General features: G+C 43.1%; 1 long non-coding RNA gene across 1 annotated transcript; it reads left to right on the top strand.

Annotated features, from left to right (window-relative positions):
- The first annotated feature begins 2,214 nt into the window (after positions 1-2,214).
- Positions 2,215-21,244, top strand: LOC149123429 (uncharacterized). The gene is made up of 5 exons (XR_016216031.1): positions 2,215-2,363; positions 2,547-2,958; positions 3,262-5,563; positions 5,709-5,838; positions 21,023-21,244. It is a non-coding gene; the product is annotated as an uncharacterized LOC149123429 (long non-coding RNA).
- Positions 21,245-22,570: the final 1,326 nt, after the last annotated feature.

The raw sequence follows: 22,570 nt of genomic DNA, 5'->3' as shown, positions 1-22,570 counted from the left end.
CTTGATCTGCATTAGCATGGTCCATCTTTCTCTATCCTTCTACTTTTAACTCATATGAGTCTTTCTATTTAAAGAGACTTTTTGATAGAAAATATATAGTCAGGGGCCAGCACTGTGGCGTAGCAGGTAAAGCAGCTGCCTGCGGTGCTGGCATCCCACATGGGCCACCGATTCTAGTCCCGGCTATTCCACTTCCAATCCAGCTCTCTGCTATGGCCTGGGAAAGCAGTAGAAGATGGCCCAAGTGCTTGGGCCCCTGCACCCTTATGGGAGACCCAGAAGAAACTCCTGCCTCCTGGCTTCAAATCAGCACAGCTTCGGCCGTTGCAGCCAATTGAGGAGTGAACCAGTAGATGGAAAACCTCTCTCTTTCTCTCTGCTTCTCCTCTCTCTGTATAACTCTGACTTTCAAGTAAAATAAATAAATCTTTACAAAAAAGAAAATATATAGTTAGGTCTTTTTTAATTATTATAATTTTGTCTTTTAATTGGTGCATTTAAATCATTCACATATATTAATTATTGATGTACATTAACTAATTACAGTGCCTTTGATTCATAGGATCTCTTGGTTATTTATAGGGTCTCCATATTTCTAGTTACAATAAATGTATTTGTAATTATTATCTATTCATTACATTTCTTCTCTGTTTCTCCTTTTTCTTCCCTTCTTTTTCTGCCTTTTCAGGTTCTAATTGAGGGTTTTATATGATTCCATTTTCTCTCCCTTATTAGCATACAAACTGCATGCCATTTCAAAAAGAAATCAGTGCTCAAACTAGAATTACCATTTACATTTACAAATGATCTAAGTCCACCTTCAAGAAATACTATGGCACCTCACACATAATATGGCAGAATATTCTCAATTGCTCCCTCTCTTCCTTTCTGACATTGTTGTAGTTCACTGTACTTGTCCACAGGCTATAATCACACAGAACCTTGTTACAATTACTAAACAAACAGGAGTCTTTCAGATCAATTAGGAATGATAAAAAATTTTTAAAACTTGTTTTCCCAGGGCCGGCACCATGACTCACTTGGTTAATCCTCCACCTGTGGCGCCAACATCCCATACGGGCACCATATTCTAGTCCCGGTAGCTCCTCTTCCAGTCCAGCTCTCTGCTGTGGCCTGGGAGTACGGTGGAGGATAGCCCAAGTGCTTGGGTCCTGCACCAGCGTGGGCGACCAGGAAGAAGCACCTGGCTCCTGGCTTCAGATCGGCGCAGCACCGACCATAGCAGTCATTTGGGGAGTGAACCAATGGAAGGAAGACCTTTCTCTCTGTCTCTCTCTCTCACTGTCTATAACTCTACCTGTCAAATAAATTAAAAAAAAAAAAAAAACTTGTGTTCCCTTCATTTATTCATTCTCCAGTCTCTTCCTTTATTTGTGTAGATCCAAGTTTTTGACCTCTATAATTCTTCTTCTCCATGGGGAAATTATATTAGCATTTCTTGCTGGGCAAATGTGCTGACAATGAATTCTCTCAGTTTCTGCTACTGAAAAAATCTTTCTCTCTCATTTCTGAAAGATAAATTCACTGGCTAGAGTTCTATATGTTTTCTCCTAGTTTAAAGTATTTCACTCCACTCTCTGCCTGCTTATACAATTTCTGATGTGAAGTTCTCTGTAATTCCTGCCTTTGTTCCTCTCTAGATGAGTTTTTTTTTCCTTCTGCCTTCTTCTAAGACTTTATTTTTTATTTTATTATTATTATTTTTTGCAGAGTGACTATGATAGGCAGGTCCACATGTAGACTTTCTTGGGGTCTTTATCTTGGTGTTCTCTGAGTTTCCTGGATCTGTGGTTTTATGCCTGTCATTACTTTTGGAAAAGTCGTTGCCATTATTGCTTCAAATATTACCTCTGCTCCTTTGTTTTTCTAATCCCTCCGCCATTCCAATTATGGACATGCTATAGCTTTGGAAAATTTCCTACAGTTCCAACATACTTGGTTCTGCTTTTTAAAATTCCTGCCATGTGTGGTTTTTGGCAGGTCAGTCCGTGAGCATCTAAATCTCCGTTCGGACACTGCTGAGCCTGTCAGCGGCATTCTTCATTGCTGTGGGTGTGCGCCTGGCTGTAGGCTTTCCTTCTGGTTATTCTTAGAGCCCCTATCTCTGTTTATGTGGCCCATCTATCCTTGCATCTTGTCAACTTTTTCCATTACAGCCCCTAATGTCTCAGTCATAGTTATTTTTAACTCCCAGCTGGTCATTTCATAATCTGTGTCATATCGGAGTCTCATTCTGATGCTTCCATTTTCTCTTTGGGCTATGTTTTTTTCTTGACTTTTAGCATGTCTTGTAATTTTTTTATTGAAAGCCAGACATGATGTATTGGATAATGAGAACTGGGGTAAGTGCCTTTCATGAAGGGAAGTCTCATTTAATGCATCAAGGAGTTGGGTCGTGTTTGTTTGTTTGCTGTAACTACGGGTGTAGAGGCTTCACATTTGTATAATGTCTTTGCTTTTGTTTGCTTTATTGCCTGTTGCCTTTGAGCTCCTCGAATAGAATCTATGTCTTTCATCTCTTTCAGCTGCAATGCAGTGTCCCTATCGTGGAGGCTGTTGATGTCATGGTAAGGTGTGAGGAAGAAGAGGCTTTCTATAACCATGTCTCAGTCTTTTAATAAGACTGTGCCCTTGGGCTGTGGCCTTGAAAAAAAATGTCTCCTAGAGTCCCCTCTACCACTTGCCTAGGTTCTGGTGAAATCCTTCCCTTTTGAGAGTAAGCATTTGTTAAAGAGAACTCTCTAGATTCACAATGTATTTTTTTTCCTCTTCCCTGTCAAAGTCATGAGGGTATGGAACCTGGGGGTTCTTGAAATTAAAACATTGGGCTAAAGACCCCAGGAGTTTCTTACTTGCAAGCCAGACACTCCCAGCCTCCTGAAATTCATTGCCATTTAAGTGCTTCTACCCATTGGTGCTTCCAGCAGCTTCCTCCAGGTAAGCAGATTTTCTGTGTTCATCCATCTCTCCGGATTGTACTCTGGCAGCTTGCCATCTGTTCTCAAATTCTTGATAGATCGAAGATGTGTTTAGTTTTGCTTTGTTCAGCAGAAGTCCTCAGTCTGTGTTTTTGAAATAAGAGAAGATCTGAGCCACATGGCTTTAAGTGATAAGAGAATTTCTCTGTTCATGTAATTGGGGATTTCGTGGCTAGCTCAAGACTTAATGTTGGGTTTGATCCCATGGCTCAACATCAATGAAAGCACGGATCCCTTTCATTTCTCTGGTCTATCTCTTTAGGATCATCTACGGGCTATGCACAGCATGGCCATCCAACACTTCCAGGCTACGTTCTCCCTCAGGAAGAAAGAGTACCTCTTCTTTCATCTTGGGCTTCCACCTTGGTTGAGCAATCTCAGGTCACACTGTGCTCAAAGTCCTGTGTAACAACAGAAGTCTGGTGCCACTTAACAACATTAAGTCTACCCCGTGTGTCCCAGGTTCTACTGATAACATCTGGACTTGCATGTCTGCAAGTTGCGTGGGAGGTGGTTGATCGTGGCTGGGGTGGACTGGGTGGCCCTACTTCAAGTTAGGGAGGCTCTGTTCCCCAGGTCTCTCACCCTCCTTGGATCAGAGACTCGCTGGTCATGTTCTCCCAGAAATGACAGGCATGCAAGGGGATGAGGACAAACACAGAAAGCCTCAGAAGGACTGAGCTGGATCTAGCACAATATTATTTCTGCCCATTCAGCCACTGTCCAAAGCAAATCACACAGCCAAGGCCAAGATCATTATTATAATAAGAGAGAGAGGAGACCCACCCAAGTATTTGGTTTCCAAGGTGCATTAGCAGGGAGCTGGATAGAAGTGGAGCAGATGGGATATATCAGCACTATGACATAGGATGCCAACACTGCAGGCAACAGCTTAATAAACTGTGCCAGCATCAGCCCTTAGTTAACTCCTTAAAGACTCCAAATGCAGTCACATGCTGCAGTACTAGGGTTAGAATTTCAATATATTAATGCGTTTTCGGGGGGAGGCAGATACAATCCATTACTAGAAGCAATGTACCTGTGTAACACATAGACCCTGTTTCTTATAAGAAATATGTATAAAGAATTTTAGCAGCAACTCCAAGTGATATGTAGTGAAGTCATCAGTAGGAGGAGCCAGAATGATGTCATCTGGGTGCTTAATTTTCTTTAGCTACGGCTATCGTCCAAGAGCAAAAATTTAGAAGACCTGAAAGTGTAGACATCCTTAAGAAATCTTCACTGAACATTGTCTTTCTAAACTGAACTCATGAGATATTTGAGATCCTATGCCCTGGCCAGGGCTTGGAGAGCAGCCTTCATATACTTCCCGTTGAATGCAGTCCCAGGTATCTAAATAGACAAAGCGCAGAAGATACGTGGAAGGAAGACTGCCCTCCTTGATGACAGAGTGACATTAGGCCCTCGGGGTCTGCAGGTTCTTCAGGCATGGGATCAACCAATTGGAGGTCAACAATTGTTTTTAAAAGTTTCCTCTGTATTGAATATATGCAGAGTTTTTCATGCCACTATCCCCGAAACAACCCAGTATAGCAACTGCCTGTGTGGTATTTATATTGTGTTAGGTTGTGTAAGTAATGCAGAGGTAAAAGAATATGGGAGGGTGTGTGGGTTCCATGCCACTACAATGCTATTTTCTATAAGGGACTTGAGCATCCTCAGATTTTGGTATCTGTGGGTTTGGGGTGTGGGTGGGGTGGTAGATCCTGAAACCAATTCCCCTTGGATGCAGAGGGAACACCTGCAGTACAAACTGTGTTGAGACACTTAAACAAACAGACAAGGACACAGGGTACTTCCAAGTTCTCAGTAACAGTCTTGGGAACAGGAGGGCTGCATTCTGTAGAGAACTCAGGCAGTATCAACCCTCTGCTCATCACGCAGGTTCCCCGGGCCTATTCACACTGCTTTACACTTCTCATGCTCTCTCCTCTTCCTTTCTTCCTCCTTCTCTCTCCCTTCCTTCTCCTGCTTTTTCTCCTTTACCACCGGTCTCTCTCTCTGAACTGCCTACTCCCAGTTTTCCAATTTTTGTGTAGAGATTCAAGCTTCTGGGTATGGGGTACCCAAACCTGCTGGAGGTATCTGAACTATCTTTTGAAATGCCATACCGAGTGACTCCTTTGAGTGTGGCTGTGCTTTGCTGTCTGTTGAACCCACATCGATGCGACCTAACAGTCGATAGCAGAGGCTATGATGCAGGAGAAGGTTAGCCAAGGGAGTGCACAGCAGGCTCATTTTGGTGGTGAAAAATAGATACCAGAAATGACTAGGACACATACATCCAGTGGAGTGTGGGACCTGGCTGTGCCTGGCATCAGGAGGCCATGTTCACAGTGGCAGGAAGGAACGTCCGGCGCCCATGCAGGATGGAAAGTGATGCTGGAAAGCCTTGAAGAGCCAAGACCCTGAAGCCCTCCCAGACCCCCTGCCCTCATCCTGCAGCAGAGGAGGACCTGTGGATACGCTGAGCCTACGCCAGCCCTGGCTCTGGGAACAGGGGATGAATAAGTCTACCCCAAGAACTCCAGACCACACTCACAGTGAGTACGGGCCTAACCCTTGCATGATGGGAAAACACGAAGCCCTCAGAAAAAGTAGCTAAAACTCATCCCAAGTTGGGGTACACCTAGATACCTTGCAGTGGGAAAGAATTGTTTTTCTAAGTGAATCCTCTTTTAAAAATAGGACTGAAACAATTCATACAGATAAAATTCCAGGAAACAGAAGTCAATGCCACCCACACCCCGCCATCACCAAACATAAAGGGAAACAAGTTGCCAATAGCAAAAACAACAAAGCACACAAACTCACAAAGGTGAGTGATATTGAAGTTATCATATTTTCATGTAGACCAAATATGCTCTGTGTATTTAAACATGTAACGAGCAGGTGTTGTAGCACAATGGGTTGAGCTGCTGCATCAGATGTCTGAGTCATACACCAGAGTGCCTGTTTCAAAGTGCAACTACTCTGCTTCTAATCTGGGTTCCCACTAATGTACATCCTGGGAAGCAACAGTGGCCCAAGTGCTTTGATGCCTACCACCCATGTAGGAGGCCTGAATGGAGTTCTTGGCTCCTGACTTCAGCCTGGCTCAGCCTGTGTGTTGTGGACATTTGGGGAGTGAACCAGCAGATGGAAGATTTCTCTCTCTCCTCTCTCTCTGTCAAATAAATAAAAATAAACAAACATTTAAAAATCTAAAAGGGCTATACTAAAGAGTGGAAAGAAAGGAAAAACTATCAATATTATTTAAGATGTATTTATTTGAAAGGCAGAAAAGAAGTGCACGAGAAAACTGAAAAACATATAGGCATGCATGAAGTGGAACCACAACATGGAAAAACAGGAGGCAGTGAAAGCAACATGGTAACTGCTCAAAGGAAATTTGTAGTTTTAAATGCTTACAATGTAAAGGAAGAAAGATCTCAAATCAACAACCTAACTGTATACCTTGAATACCTAGGCAAAAAAAAAAAAAAAAAAAAAAAACGAGACTAGAGTCAAAACCCAGAGGAGGCAGACACGCAGCACAGCACACAAGAAGCTTGCATCCCACACTGGGGTGCTAGGTTCAATTCCCAGCGTTGGTGTCAATTTCAGGGTCCTGCCAGTGTAGACCCTGGGATGCAGCAGATGGCGACTCACATAAGAGACCTAGACTGAGCCCTGTCTGTTAGCTTCAGCCAGACCCTGTTCTGGCCTCTGTGGGCATTCAGGGAGTGAACCAATGTTTCAGAGCTTTCTTTATGTCTCTCCCTCTGTCTTCTTCTCAAATAAACTTTTTAAAAAAATTTTTTTAGAAAAGTTAAGAGAAGGAATTAAATGAAAAAGGTTAAAGATAACTAAGAGAATCAATGCAACTAAAAATGGATTCTTGGAAAGATCAACAATATTGACATGCCTTTAGCCAAATTGACAAAGATAAGAGATAAGTTGTAAATTAATAAAGGAAGAAACAAAAATTAGGACATTACTATCAGCCTTACAAAAGTACATGAAAACAGTTACAACAACTGTACCCAAATAAGTTAAATAACCTAGATGAAATGGAAACATTCCAGGAAACACACAGATTATGTAAATTGACTCATGAAGAAACAGAAAATCTCAACAAGCCCATAAAAATAAAGGGATTGGATCAGTAACCAAAAATTTCACAACAAAGAAAAGTCTAGAGCCAGATCTCTTCACTAATGAATTCTACTGAATATTTAAAGAATTAACACCAATCCGTCTCAAACTCTTCCAAAAAAAAAAATTAGTACTTATTCATTCTATGCAGCTAGAAAGCTAGAATTATCCTGATAATAAAGCCAAGAAAAGGCATTATAAAAAAGAAAATTAAAAGTTCTATTCCTTATGAATATAGATGTAAAAATTCTCAACAAAATACTACCAAACCAAATTCAATAGTAAATGAAAAGGATTATACATCACAACCAATTGAGATTTTATCTGAAGACTATAAGGGTAGTTGGACACCCTTGATGGAAAATCAATAAATGTAATGCATCACATTCAAAGAATGAAGGGAAAAATCACATTAGCCACTTCATTGCTGCAGAGGAGACATTTGTCAAAAGCCAGATTCTTTCAAGATAAAGAACCTTCAGAAACTCCAAGTGAAGCAGAATTTCCTCCACACGTTAGAGGACGTGTACGATCATCCTTCAGCTGCGTCAACAGCAAAAGGCTGAACGCTCTCCTGCGACACTCAGCAAGGAGACAAGGAGACCCGCTGTCACCACTGCTTCTCAGCACTGCCCGGGAAGTTCTCACCAAGAAACCACGAGAGAAAAACAAACGAAAGGCACCCAGGTTTTAAAGGAAAAAAATCATCTCTCTTAGCAGATGACATGAATTTACACATAGAAAACCCCAGAGAGGGGCTGGCACTGACCTGAAGCACTGGCACCCATAGGGGTGCTGGTTCAAGTCCTGGCTGCTCCTCTTCCGATCCAGCTCCCAGTTACGGCCTGAGAAAGCAGTAGAAGATGGTCCAAGTGCTTGGGCCCCTGCACCCACGTGGGAGACCCAGAAGAAGCTCTTGGCTCCTGGCTTCGGATCTGCACAGCTCTGGCCGTTGCATCCATCTGGAGAGTGAACTGTCGGATGGAAGACCTCTCTCTCTCTCTCTCTCTCTCTCTCTCTCTCTCCTCTCTCTATGTAACTCTGAATTGCAAATAAATAAATAAATCTTTAAAAAAAAAAAAAAAGAAAGAAAGAAAATCCCAGAGAAGCTGCAGCAGAGCTACTAGAGCTGATAAATGAATTTGTCATAGTCGCAGGGTGAAAGACCAGAATGTTTTTATATGTTCTCATGGAACAATCCAAAAAAAGGAATTAAAAAAAAAAACTCAATGTATAACAGCATCTAGAACAATCATATCCCTAGGAATAAATTTAACCTAAGAGGTAAAATACTTGCATATGGAAAATTTCAAAACATTGCTGAAAGAAATTAAAAACCTATGGAAATTGAAAGACATCCTGGGTACATGAACAGGAAGACTCAGCTAAATAAATAAAAGTCAATCACAGTGACCACAATCAACACAAATGAACTTAGAGAAAATATTCCCTTTGTTTTTAAAGATTTATTTATTGATTTGAAAAGCAGAATTACAGAGAGGCAGAGGCAGAGAGAGAGAGCGAACTGTAATTATCTAAATCATTATTAAAAAAAATTTTTTTTTTTTTGGACAGGCAGAGTGGACAGTGAGAGAGAGACAGAGAGAAAGGTCTTCCTTTGCCATTGGTTCACCCTCCAATGGCCGCCGCGGCCGGCGCGTTGCGGCCGGCGCACCGCGCTGATCCGATGGCAGGAGCCAGGAGCCAGGTGCTTTTCCTGGTCTCCCATGGGGTGCAGGGCCCAAGCACCTGGGCCATCCTCCACTGCACTCCCTGGCCACAGCAGAGGGCTGGCCTGGAAGAGGGGCAACCGGGACAGAATCCGGCGCCCCGACCGGGACTAGAACCCGGTGTGCCGGCACCGCTAGGCGGAGCCAGCTAAAACATTATTAAAATTTAACATGTTGATGCTGTCTCTCCTGCACTATTAGATTTTACCAGGTCTTTCCCAGTAATTCCAGGTTGTGCATTCCGATAGGAAACTCAGATATCCCAAATGCTCCGAGACGTGAGTGCTGACGGGACACCACAAATGGAAATTCCACACCTGACCTCATATGATGGGTCCAGTTAAAAGAAAAGGGCAGTGTAACTCTTTCGTAAAATTACCTTCAGCCTATGTGTGAGGTGTATATGAAACAAATGAGGCCAGCGCCGCGGCTCACTAGGCTAATCCTCCGCCTTGCAGCGCCAGCACACCAGGTTCTAGTTCCGGTCGGGGCGCCAGATTCTGTCCCGGTTGCCCCTCTTCCAGGCCAGCTCTCTGCTGTGGCCCGGGAGTGCAGTGCAGGATGGCCCAAGTGCTTGGGCCCTACACCCCATGGGAGACCAGGAGAAGCACCTGGCTCCTGGCTTCGGATCAGCGCGGTGCGCTGGCCGCAGTGGCCATTGGGGGGTGAGCCAATGGAAAAAAAGGAAGACCTTTCTCTCTGTCTCTCTCTCTCTCTCTCACTGTCCACTCTGCCTGTCCAAAAAAAAAAAAAAAAAAAAAAAAACACTCAAGGTAAGAGCATAAATGACAAAACAAATAAATAATCAAGACAGTCAATTATGCCAGATGTAGGTTTTTTGAACAGATTAATGAGATTAATAAACATCTGGCAAGATTGATCAGAAAGAAAAATAAAAAAGAGGGGTGTGGGCAGGAGGAAGAAGGAAGGAGGGCAGGGACCAGGGACTGCCATCAGGAATAAAATGGGCACCGAACACTGAAAGGGCTGAAACAATGCTGTGATTACTCCGAGGCGTTCGGATAAAAGAGCTAAATTCTTAGAAACACATTCACCAAAGCTGCCTACTCCAGAGAGAAAAGGAAAAACCTGAATGATGCAATAATAATAATGAAGCATAATCATCAATTTAAAATTTTCCACAAATAAAATATCAGGGGCAATCAGTTTCACGGCTGAGTTTACCTACAAGTTCCAGAACTGATAGCTGTATTCCTGCACAAATGCTTTCAGAGCAAAACCAGGTATAACTTTGATATTCAAAAGTAAAGCCGGACAAGCTCAGAGAAGGGAAAAATTACAAATAACTCAAGACAGGACCAGACTTGCACAACCCCTAAACAGAAGATTACCACACTGAATGCAGACATGAACAGAACACATCATAAGTGTAAAATACAGCTGAAGTGGATTTATTCCTGCAACACAAGACTAGACTGACATTAGAAAATCCATTAGGAAAATCAATGAAGTGAGTCCAAGATTATATAGAACTTTCCAGAAAAATAATGCTGAAAGCAGACCTGGGTTGGTAAGATGTGACCTGGGGCACCCAAAGCACCTTCTACAGAGCAACAATGATCTAAACAAACACAAACAGGGAAGATTCAAAGGGAAAGACAGCTTGATTCAGCTGCACAGTTAAGAATTTCCGTTCAGTTAAAGAGGCAACCCACAAAGTGGAAGAAGACACTTCTCTCATGTGTAAAACATAAATAATTTGAATAAAAAGATAAAAGCATCCATTATGCATCTCTAAGAAAAAATAAATGGAATAACAGGAAAATTAGTAACCATGAACAAAGACTTCAAAGCAAAGGGTTTATGCTCCCCCAAATTCCTACACCGAAATTCCAGTCCCAATGTGATGACCCTCGCAAGTGGGGTCTTGAGAATACAGCACTCAAGGATGGGCTCAGCCCCTTAGAGTAGGCGTCCAGAGAGCGCTGGGCCTGCCCTCCTCCCCGTGAGCACACAGGGGAAGTGTGCCCCGTAGGAGGGGCCTTACCAAAACCTGGCCCTGCTGGCCTCCCACCCCACAGTTCCAGTCTCCAGAATAGTGGGGAATGAATTCCTGCTGAGTTTAAGCCACCTTGTCTATGTCGGATTTTTCTAAAAGCCAGAACTGAGTGAGATAAGGAATAAAAGCAAATGGCTGATAACAGGCAAAAGCCTCCTGGAATTCACAAGCAATCGGGGAAATGCAAATGAAAAGCTTGAAAGGGAAAGGGCTGACAATACCATGGAGGATTTAGACAAATAAAAATTCTCATAATAATTATGGAGGGCAATTTGGTAACAAGTATTTAGGAAAATATTTTTTAGAAAGCTTTTAATCAATAAATATAAATTTCATAGGTACAGCTTTTAGATTATAGTGGTTCTTGCCCCCATACCCACCCTCCCACCCCCACTCCCATCCCACCTCCTACTCTGTCTCCCTTCTCATTCTTCATTAAGATTCATTTTTAATTATCTTTATATACAGGAGATCAACTCTATACTAAGTAAAGATTTCAGCAGTTTGCACCCACAGACACACAAAGTATAAAGTACCATTAATTCATATAATACAACACATTAAGGGCAAAGGTTCTACATTGGGAGTAAGTGCACAGTGACTCCTGTTGTTGATTTAACAATTGACACTCTTATTTATGAAGTCAGTGATCACCTGAGGCTCTTGTCATGAGCTGCCAAGGGTATGGAAGCCTTCTGAGTGCACAAACTCTGACATTATTTAGACAAGGCCATAATCAAAGTGGAAATTCTCTCCTCCCTTCAGAGAAAGGTACCTCCTTCTTTGATGGCCCATTCTTGGGAAAATAATTTGGAAAGAATCTCTGTCTCTGTCTCTGTCTCTCTCTCATACACACACCCACACATGCACACACACACAAATGTACAGTGATGCAGCATTTCTATTCAAACATATTTCTCCTAGAAAACAATTCCATGCACCAGATAAAAAAAAGTACAGAATTTTTCATGGCATCATTATCTGTATTAGCTAAATATCTAGCAATAATCTTACTGTCTATTGAGAGTAAACTGAATCAATCAATGTGTTACATGCCACGAGGAGGCAGGAAGTAAGTGCGAAATGAGGACTAAACACATCAATGGAGATACATTTCAAAAAAAAGTAACGCTGGATGCAAAAAGAAGACCATCTTTAGAAGGCTGCCTAAGGCGAGATTCCATCTATATAAAGTTCAAAACACAAGTCGAAGCTTGTTCAGAAAAACACATATCTGGTATAATGAAAAAGGAAGAACATGGAAATGACTGATCCTTATCACAGGAGGTGGGGAGTGCGTCTGGGGAACGCTAGGAAGAAAGCTCCAACGGTTCAAAGGCAGGCATTTGGCTTTTATAAAGTAACCATTATTCTTTACAACGTATATCCATCTCATATACTTTCTTTGTGTTATGTGATATATTTGTTTTTGTCAAAGGCCTCTTACAGATTCTGAATGTGTAGATTGTATCTACAGCATCTGGAGAAGCTGAAATTCTCTTGGTCCAAAATTTAATTTCTGTCCTAGAGCCTGATACTGCAGCATTCAACTGTGTTGAAACACAGGACGAGAGCATGGCAATAAATCATACCGTTAGGGGCAGGTGTTGTGGTACAGTGCTTAACCCTCCACTTGGGACCCCTGCATCCCATACTGGAGTGCTGGTTCCTGTGCTGGTTACTCCACACTTCCAATCCAGCTTCCTGTTAATGGACCTGGGAAGCATCGGCTGATGGTTCAAGTACTTGGGCGCCTGTCACCCACCTGGAAAACCTGGCTAAAGTTCCTGGCTCCTGGCATGAGCCTCACCCAAACCTGGCTGATGCCAGCATTTGGGGCGGGGTGTGAATCAGCAGACAAAGATTTCTCTGTGTCCCTCCCTTTGTCTCTGTCCTTCTGTCTTTCAAATAAACACTCTTTGAAAAAATAAATCCCACAGTTAGGAGCAGGGACAAGAGAAGAGAAGAGTCCGGTGTGAGTGGGTCGCACCTTAACAGATTGCCCAAAAGTTTACCTCTGATTTGGGCTGAATTCTCTTCAAATAATTTTTTGCACACACTTCAGATTGCTTTTTATAATTTCTAACCCGGAAAATCTAGCACAAATGTATCCAAACGCTCATGCAGAGTTAGAGACACAGAAAGCAGAGAAAGCCAGGGAGAAGCACCCTCCTTGCCCTACCCACTCAGCTTCCTGGGGTCTGGTCCAGTTTGGCCGTGGTAGGCATGGGCACAAGACAATATGCAGAAGGAAGGGAAGCCAGGGTGGTGTACACACTTTTCATATATTATTGGATTTGATTTTCTAGTGTTTTATGTTTGCATCTAGGTTCATGAAATATATGGATCTGTACTTTCCTTGAACTATTTTGGTCTGATTTTTGTATTAGGGCAAAGGCTGGCTTCCTGGCATAAGATAGGACGTATCCTGCTTCTTTTTCCTAGAAGAGATTGTAGAAAAGTTGCATAATTTTTTTCCTTAAGTTTTGGGTAGAATTCACTAGTGAACTCCTTAGGAACTAGTGTTTCTCTTCAGGAAGGTTACTAATTGTTGATTAACTTTCTTTAATACATATGCACCTACTCGGATGATGTTTCTCCCTTGTGTGAGTTAGGGTCGGTTGTGCCTCTCAAGAATTGGTCCATTTTGCCCGGCTAATCAAATCTGTGAGTACAGAGTTGTTTAGAAACCTCCTACATTATCTTCTTAATGTCTTTGGTACCACTAGTGTGGCTCCTCTTTTATTCCTGATATTATTCGTTTTGTCTTTGTTTTTCTTAATCAACCTGGCTAGAGATTTATCAACTTTATTGATGTTTTTCAGAGAACCAACTTGGAGCTTTATTAATTTTCTCTATTGAATTCCAGTTTTTGACCTCATTGATTTCAGCTTTTTTTTTTTAAAGATTTATTTACTTACTTATTTGAAAGACAGAGTTACAGAGGGAGGGAGAGACAGAGAAACAGGGAGAGAGAGAGAGAGATTTGTATCACTACACTCACACCACAATTCTATTTTTTATTATTCCTTCTCTCCCACTTTCTTTAGATTTAACTTACCCTTTTTGTGATTGCTAAACCAAAAGTTTGGAATATTTATTTCAGATCTTTCTTCTTCAACTACAGAATCCTATGATACAAATTTCCCTCTAAGCACTATTTTGCTGCACCCATAAATTTTGATAAGCTATATGGTTTTTCATTTAGTTCAGGCTATTTTTTAATTTCTCTGGAGGTTTTCTTCTTTGATCTGTTATTTGGCAGTGCATTGTTCCACTTATTCTGTTCTCTATTAATGATTTCTACTTAAAGTCCACTGTAGGTCTAGAGCAGACATTGCGTGGTTTCTACTTTTTTTTTAACTTCATGTAAGCTTTCTGTCCAAGAATGTGTCCTAACTTCGTGAATATTCTGTGAGAGCTTGAGAAGAACATGTGTTCTGTTGTTGCAGGATGAAGCAGTCAGTGTCTGTTAGAAATTGGTGGCTGGCGCTGTGGCTCAATAGGCTAATCCTCCGCCTTGCAGCACCGGCACACCAGGTTCTAGTCCCGGCCGGGGCACCGGATTCTGTCCCGGTTGCCCCTCTTCCAGGCCAGCTCTCTGCTGTGGCCAGGGAGTGCAGTGGAGGATGGCCCAAGTGCTTGGGCCCTGCACCCCATGGGAGACCAGGAGAAGTACCTGGCTCCCGCCTTCAGATCAGCGCGGTGCGCCGGCCGCAGTGCACTAGCCGCGGCAGCCATTGGAGGGTGAACCAACGGCAAAGGCAAAAGGAAGACCTTTCTCTCTCTCTCTCACTGTCCACTCTGCCTGTCAAAAAAAAAAAAAAAAAAAAAAAAGAAAGAAACTGGTTATTTATGGTGGTGTTCTGTTTGCTTGTGTCCACTCTGAATCTTTGCCTAACGGATGTCAAACACTGAGGGACAGGTGTTAAAGTTTCCTGATACAGTGGTGGCTTGCTTTCTCTCACCTTGCAATTCTGACTTTTTTTTTTTTAATCTCATATATGTTGATGCTCTCCTATTAGGTGCCTTCTAACTAATTCCTTAAGGATTTTTATGTCTTCTTTTTTCTTTTTTAAGATTTCTTTATTTATTTATTGGAAAGGTAGAGTTATAGAGAGGCAGAGGCAGGGAGAGAGAGAGAGAGAGAGAGAGAATCTTCCATCCGCTGGTTCACTTCTAAGATGGCCACAATGGCAGGAGCTGGGCCCATCCGAAGCCAGGATCCAGGAGCTTCTTCTGGGTCTCCCATACGGGTGCAGGCGCCCAATGACTTGGGCCATCTTCTACTGCTTTCCCAGGCCACAGCAGAGAGCTGGATTGGAAGTGGAGCAGCCGGGACTTGAACCAGCGTCCATATGGGATGCCAGCACTGCAGGCGGCAGCTTTACCCACTACACCACAGTGCTGGCCCCAAGGATTTTTATGTCTTCTTGGGGAACTGACCCTGCATCACTGCCTGGTGCCCTTCTTTATTCCTGGTAACTCTCCTTTCTTTGAAGTCTGCATCCTATGAAATTAACATATCTACTCCAGCTTTCCTTTGCTTAGTGTTAGAATAATAGTCCTTTCTCCATCCCTTTAGCTTTAATCGTGTGAATCTTTATTTAAATGAGCTTCTTGTAGACATTATATAGTTGATTCTTCTTCTTTTTTTTTTATCCACTCTGAAAGTATTCGTGTTTTATTTTAAGCCACTGATGTTTAAGGTGATTGTGGCCGTGCTGGATTAACAGCTGTCATATTTATTTCTGCTTTCTACCCGATAGATTTGCTCTTTGTTTTCCTTGTGTTTCTCATCCCCTCGTTTTCTTCCTTCTCTGGTCTTGACTGTGGCTTCTGCATGTGTTTTTCTCCTCAGGATGCAAACGGTGCTTCTTTTTTGTACTTTGTTTAGCGATTCCCCTTGAGTTTGCATTATATTTTTAGCTAATCCAAGTCTTCTTTAGAATCACACTGTACCACTCACTTCATGTGTAATGCAGAGCATCGTAAAGTAACAGCTCATTCCCAAATCCTCCCTCCTAGCTTTCACAACATTGTTCTTGTTCATTTTAGTTATCCATAAGCTATAGCCATTGACTATACTGTTGCAACTTTTAGTCTGAACAAGCTTTTATCTATTTGACCAATTAAGAATGAGAAAAACAAGGTATCTTGTTCTATTTATTTATTTCTCTTCTACCACTCTTTGACTATGCAGATCCAAGTTTCTGAACTACATCCTTTGTATTCTTTCTGAAGAATTTTTTTTCTCAATTTTGAACATTTCTGAAAGGCAGTGCTACTGGAACTGGATTCCCTCAGTTTTTGCTAATCTGATGAAATATTCCTTTCAGTTAAAAATTCTTTTGTAAAAAAAAAAAAGACACATAAAATTGTATGTATTTATGGGGTACTATACGCTTTTTACATGTATACATTGTATAATGGTCCATCAGGGTGAATACACTTATACTTTCAAGAATTTAACATGTATTTCATGTGAAAACATCCCAAATGCCTATCTTCTAGGTTTTTTGATAGATAAATGCACAGAACACTAACTATAGTCACCCTACCTGCAACAGAACCCTAGGAATGCTGCTTCCTATCTAGCTAGAGCCTAGCAGCTGTCAATCAAGCTCTCGGGATCTCTCCCTCCTGATTCCTCTCCACAGCCTCTGGGAATCACCATTGTTTCTCACTTCTCTAAGATCACCTGATGTTTGAGGCTCCACACAGGAGTGAGATCCTATGACATACGCCTTTCTCTGCTTGGCTTAGTTCACTTAACATAATGAACTCAAGTTCCATCCATGCTGCTGCAAAATGACAAGATGTTATCCTTTTCTGGCTGGCTAATATTCTATTCTGTATATCTGCCACATTTTCTTTATCTGCTCATCAACTGAGGGACACTTAGGTGCTCTTAACTCCTCTGTCAAAGATCAGTTGGATTTGCTTCTAGAGTATTCCATTGCAGTCTATGGATCTGTCTCTATGCCAAATTAATGTCATATTAATTTAATTACTGTAAATTTGTAATATAGTTTTTACAGACTTATTTATTTATTTTGAAAGGCAGAGTTACAGAGAGAGAGAGGGAAGAGGAGAAAGAAAGAGAGGTCTTCCATCTGTGTTTCACTCCCCAGATGGCTGTAACAGCCAGAGCTGAGCCAAGCCAAAGCCAGGAGTCAGGAGTGTCATCCAGGTCTCCCCTGGGGGTGGCAGGGGTCCAAACACTTGGGCCATCTGCTGCTGCTTTTCCCAGGCCATTAGCAGGGAGCTGGATCAGAAGTGGAGCAACCAGCACACATACTGTGTTTCCACGCAAATTTCAGCAGGTTTTTTTTAAGTTCTCTGAAGAAAGTATCATTGAGATTTTGGTACAGATTGCACTGAATTTGTAAAATGCTTTGGGTAGAACACACATTTTAATGATATCGATTCTTCTAATCCATGAACACAAAATTCTTTACATTCCCCTGCATCTTCTTCAATTTATTTCATTGATGGCTTACCATTTTCATTGTAGAGATCCTTCATCTCTTTTGTTAAATTTATTCCTAAGTATTTTATTTTTTTGAAGGACAATTTCAGTGGGTAAAGAACTCTAGACTTTCTCTCAACACTTTAAATATTTCATTCCACTTTCTCTCTCTTTTTTTTAAATTTATTTGACAGGTAGAGTTATAGACAGTGAGAGAAAGAGACAGAGAGAAAGGTCTTCCTTCCATTGGTTCATTCCCAAATGGCCACCATGGCCAGCGCTGTGTCAATCTGAAGCCAGGAGCCAGGTGCTTCCTCCTGATCTCCCATGGGGTGCAGGGCCCAAGAACTTGGGCCATCCTCCACTGCACTCCCGGGACCACAGCAGAGTGCTGGACTGGAAGAGGAGCAACTAGGACTAGATCCCAGTGCCCATATGGGATGCCGGCACCTTAGGCAGAGGATTAACCAAGTGAGCCATGGCGCCGTCCCCTCATTCCACTCTCTTCTTGCTTTTGGAAATAAAGTGTGATGAAACTCATTCTTGTTCCCTTTTAAGATGTTTAATACTCTGCCCCTACTCCTCGATCCCCTTGATTTTCTAGAGTCTTAATCAGATATGCCCATATCTTGAGAGTTGTCTCCATCATCATGTTGTTGTAGTTGTTGTGTGAGTGATGTCTTCATGTCATGTTGTTGTACTTGTTGTGTAATGTCTTCATGTCATGTTGTTGTAGTTGTGTGAGTAATGTCTTCATGTCATGCTGTTTTTGTAGTGGTGAGTGATGTCTTTATGTTATGTTGTTGTAGTTGTGTGGGTGATGTCTTTATATCATGTTGTGGCTGTTGCATGAGTGATGTCTTCATGTCACGTTGTTGTGGTTGTTGTGTGAGTGATGTCTTCATGTCACGTTGTTGTAGTTGTGTGAGTGATGTCTTCATGTCACGTTGTTGTGGTTGTTGTGAGAGTGATGTCTTCATGTCATGTTGTCATAGTTGTTGGGTAAGAGCCCATCCTAATCCAGCATGACCTCATATCAACTAGCTCATGGCAGCATTACATCTACATCTCTTTCCAAACACGATCACATCCTGAATTCTGCTGGGGGGAGAGGGGATGACTGCTCCACCCAGCACAAACACCCATTACTATTATTCAATCAGATCACAAAGTGGTTCTCTCCTGAACAGAATTCTGCCCTTGTCCTCAGCTGAATGACTCCAATGGCAGTCAACCTCGAGAATATTTTTTCTTCTTTCTATAGCCTTAAAAAAGTGATTTAAAGGTCTCGGTCACTCTCTGACTCAGAAGTAGCATTTTCATTTTATTCCTAGGAAAAAAATCAACATAGTGGCATTTAATTTTGGCATCCAGAAATCAAGAGCCCACCCAGTGTTCCCAGGAGGAGTCACTGCTAACCCAGGTGCTGACATTGGGATTAAGGGGTTAACTGTGCTTTGGGGTAATGTTAAAATTGACATGTGTCCCAGGAGAGCTGTGCCTATAGGGTTTTTGCTTAACTGGGAGGAATATATATGTCCCCAACATGGATTGAAACCGCCCCATCTTATTGTTTATACTTAGAAAGTTCTTGTTGTTTGCTATGAGCAGGCTAGGAGGCATTGGCATGGGGATGGGAGCCTGTTTGTAGACCCTACTGAGGACAAATGGAAACTGACTGAGCTGGGGGACTCAGCGCCCTCTGGTCTGTCCATCCCCTAGTTCCCGGGATAACTCAGTGCATCCAGATGCCAGTCTGGATGTGTGATTTAGTGTGACTGTCTGGGGACAGGCAGGCAGCAAAGTCACAGTCCTGAGAGCAGACAGAGGTCTTTATCAGGAAGGCGCTCACTCTTCAACCCACTGGGAAGAGGTCTACATTGGACGGAATCCATCACTTAGGAGGATCAGATGAGCATTTTTCCTTTCTGGGCCATTTGGATGTTCGCGGCTGAATGCTGAGCAGGCTTGAGTGCATTTCCATTAAGGATAAATGAACTGATCCCTTAAGGTGGGAGCCAGGCAGCCAATCACTCGTCAGAATGGACATATGTTGGGGCCAGATGTCTCTGGGCAAGGACACATGTAGGACTGCAATTATAATCAATTTTCCCTTGCCCATTCCTCCCTCACCTTTAAATGCTCATCTTGTGGGTCACAGCCCCATCAGGAGACAGAAACCCAACTGGTTCTCGTCACAAACAAAACCTAGTCTCACAAATTGTTAGGTAGGTATTCATGAAGTTGAAAGGTAAAATGAGACCATGAAGGTGTCATCAGAGGTAACAGCTACACAAAATGATGACCATTCCTATGGCTAGAGGATCACAGAGAGGAGGCAGGAATTATTACCTTGTAGATGCTTAAGGAGGGGTCTCATGCAGGAAAAACTCATTCCTCTGAGCAGGAGACATCAGGAAGCAGGGTTGATGTCTCTGAGCTCAGAGGAGGGTCCCCATGGGGTTACATGGAGACCACTGACGATGGGGCACTAACAGCAGGTGCTGGTGTCTGAGGAGGATAGGGTGTGATAGGCTGCTTTTGTGAGTGATGGGAGAACTGAGAGCTATATGTAGCTGCTACTCCAGGAACAAACTGCTGCCAGTGTGTGCCAGGCAAAGGGACTGCTTACAGGAACAAGAAGTAAATGATAGTGTAGGCCTTTCCCATTCCGCGTTCTGGTCTCCCTCTTACATTTCTGCTGACAGAGACCAACAGAGAGCAGCTGAGCAGGCAGACATGAGGCCCAGGCCCAGCAACCTGGCAGGAAGTGGAAGGATGAGCTGGGGCTGGAGGGTGAGAGCGTCATGTCTGCTCCACTCCACCTCTTCAGCTCCTCTGCACTCAGAGCCATGCTCCTCTGCACGTCACAGACATCACCACACAATTCTACATCTCGCCAAGAGGGATGCAACCACACTTCACAGAAACTAGGAAGCTGAGCTTCTCCCTCAGAGGAGAGACCCTGGGTCTCAAGAAGTCCTTGTGGGCCAGCGCCGCGGCTCAATAGGCTAATCCTCCGCCTTGCAGTGCCGGCATACCGGGTTCTAGTCCCGGTTGGGGCACCGGATTCTGTCCTGGTTGCCCCTCTTCCAGGCCAGCTCTCTGCTGTGGCCAGGGAGTGCAGTGCAGGATGGCCCAAGTGCTTGGGCCCTGCACCCCATGGGAAACCAGGAGAAGCACCTGGCTCCTGCCTTCGGATCACCGTGGTGCGCTGGCTGCGGCGGCCATTGGAGGGTGAACCAACGGCAAAAGGAAGACCTTTCTCTCTGTCTCTCTCTCACTGTCCACTCTGCCTGTCAAAAAAAAAAAAAAAAAGAGTCCTTGTGTCCATCCTTGCACTGTTTGAAACCAGGGCCCCAACAGCCCCCCAGAGCTCAAGGCCCAGATGGAAGCACAGAACAGTCGTGTGTACCCTGCGGCCTCCTTGACCTTGAAAGCCTTTTACAGAGTTTTTCTTGGTGCTTCTCTTTCTGCTTTTTATCGAATACAGGGATCAACAGCAACCAACTGAATTTAATACCTGTAAAAAATCCATGTCCTGGGGCAGGCACTGTGGCACAATAGGTTAATCCTCTGCCTACAGCACCAGCATCCCATATAGGTGCCAGTTCAAGTCCCGGCTGTTCCTCTTCCAATCCAGCTCTCTGCTGATGGCCTGGGAAAGCAGCAGTAGAAGATGGCCCAAGTGCTTGGGCCCCTGCACCTGTGTGGGAGACCTGGAAGAGGCTCCTAGCTTTGGATCAGCCCAGTTCCAGCCATTGCATCATTTGGGGAGTGAACCAGCAGATGGAAGACCTCTCTGTCTCTCCCTCTCACTATCTGTAACTCTACCAGTCAAATAGATAAATAAAATATTTAAAAATGCCCATGTCCCCGATGAATGAAAATGCAGTCTGAAATTGAGACTATGAACTCACGTCTCTTTTGGTGGGACTTTTAACACAGATTAAATATCTCTTACCCAAAATGCCAGAGTCCAGGAGTGTTTCAGATTTGAATTTTTTTTTAAGATTTGGAATATCTGTATATACACAATGAGATAGCTTGGGGATGACTCCCAAGTCTAAACACAAAATTCATTTCTGTACCATATACACACAGCCTGAAGGTAATTTGTACATAATATTTTAAAATAATTTTGTGCATGAAACAAGTTTTATGTTGTGGGAATTTCCACTTGCGGCACCACACGGATACACAACAACTTCAGATTTCGGAGCATTTTCAGTTTCATATTTCTGGATTAGAGATGCTCAGCTTCTATTACCTGCTTTTTCCTTAAGATAATCAATCTGAGATTCTTCTGATCCCCCAACCCATTGGAGCTTCAAAATGGCTCATTAAAAGACAAATATGAAGAGAAAAAATAATACGAAGAGGATATAGGAGAAACAGTTTTCAAAATTATTCTACATGGCATCCTTTTGAAATTCTAATGTCTTAGCTGTTAAAATGAGGATGCAAACTGGAAACCTGAATACTGGCCCCTAGCAACTTCTGTTTGGTGAGTATATTCTTCCTTTATTATGATTTTTTTAACTGAATCTGAATATCACTGGACAAGTCACATGGTCTGAATTTGCCACAGTCGCCACACATCCCTAATGTTTAGCTGTGGACAATAGATACATCTTGTTTGTTACTTGCATGCAGACTTTTCATCTTATAAAAGTTCAATTAATACTGGTGGTCATTTTTTAAAGCAGTTTGTGTTACCCAACACAGACTAATGAAACTAGAATCTGATCCACCCTCCTGCCTCCAAACAGATCACAGTCTGTGATGGCTGACAGTCTAGACATAAGAGGGTCCTGTTTCTAGAAGTCTCTGCATCAGCTGCTTCATAGGAAGAGTTTTAAAGAACAGTTCAATGGCCGGCGCCGCGGCTCACTAGGCTAATCCTCCGCCTTGCGGCGCCGGCACCCCGGGTTCTAGTCCCGGTCGGGGTACCGGATTCTGTCCCGGTTGCCCCTCTTCCAGGCCAGCTCTCTGCTGTGGTCAGGGAGTGCAGTGGAGAATGGCCCAAGTGCTTAGGCCCTGCACCCCATGGGAGACCAGGATAAGTACCTGGCTCCTGCCATCAGATCAGCGCGGTGCGCCGGCCACAGTGCACTGGCCGCGGTGGCCATTGGAGGGTGAACCAACAGCGAAGGAAGACCTTTCTCTCTGTCTCTCTCTCTCTCACTGT

Source organism: Oryctolagus cuniculus, chromosome 11 (assembly GCF_051225735.1).
Source record: "Oryctolagus cuniculus isolate XC-2025 breed Fujian yellow rabbit chromosome 11, ASM5122573v1, whole genome shotgun sequence".
Lineage (NCBI taxonomy): Eukaryota > Metazoa > Chordata > Mammalia > Lagomorpha > Leporidae > Oryctolagus > Oryctolagus cuniculus.
Note: the sequence above shows the minus strand (reverse complement) of the source record. Positions and strands in the feature narration are given on the sequence as shown.